Genomic DNA, 996 nt, shown 5'->3' on the forward strand with positions numbered 1-996 from the left:
ATATTCACTTCTGAAGCTCCAAATGATCCTTTCTCAATCTAATAAGCTTTAACACTTGAAATAATAGTTGAACCAAGCCTATCCAATTTTGTAGATGAAGAATGAATGCTTGTTGAATCTTCTTGGTATTGGATCATGTAATAGGTCTAGTTGAAACATTTGGAACACCGTGATCCATATCATCTTCCCCCTCTTCAAAAGGATTTGTCTTCAAATTAGAAAATCATCACCTACATCAAAAGGACTCAAGTCAGCAACATTGAAAGTAGAATGTGCTGAAAATTCTCCTGGAAGATCATTTTATATGCATTGTTATTAATTCTTTCAAGGACTTGATAAGTGTCATCCCTCCTGGATGTAACTTTGTCTTCCTTTGAGATGGGAATCACTCCTTGCGAAAATGTATCCAAACTCAGTTATCGGGTTGAAAAATGATTTCATTCCGTCCTTTGTTAATTCTTGAAGCAACATTGAAAGTTTGTTTCTCAATTGTCTACTTCTCCTCTTTATGAGTGATTATTTCTTTTTAAAATTTCAGAATTTTCATTTTCAATGTTATAGTCTTTACCGATGAATTTTTATTTTTAATGTTAGTGGGGATAGCTTAGTTTCGAGAGCGTCACTGAAGATCTGAAAGTCACGTGTTTAATCCACGTTCACCCCACCTAATTCAAATCGACTAACTTGCATAACCTAAATATTCACTCTTGATTATTTCTTTTTAAAATTACTCCACTATTTAATCTAAATTTAGTGATTCTCTCTTTTTAAAATTTCAAAATTTTCATTTTGAATGTTATAGGGGATAACTTAGTTGGGAGTTTGTAATATTGAAGATTTGAAGGTCACGTGTTGGTTCGACCTTCACCACACCTGATTCAAGTAGTATAACTTATTATCTTATCTAAATTTAGAGATGATTTCTTTTTAAAATTTCAATGAATTAGCGTAAATAATTTTACTGATGAATTTTCATTTTAATGTTAGCGTGGATAG

This window comes from Cucurbita moschata, unplaced genomic scaffold, assembly GCF_002738365.1.
Source record: "Cucurbita moschata cultivar Rifu unplaced genomic scaffold, Cmos_1.0 Cmo_Scf00118, whole genome shotgun sequence".
Lineage (NCBI taxonomy): Eukaryota > Viridiplantae > Streptophyta > Magnoliopsida > Cucurbitales > Cucurbitaceae > Cucurbita > Cucurbita moschata.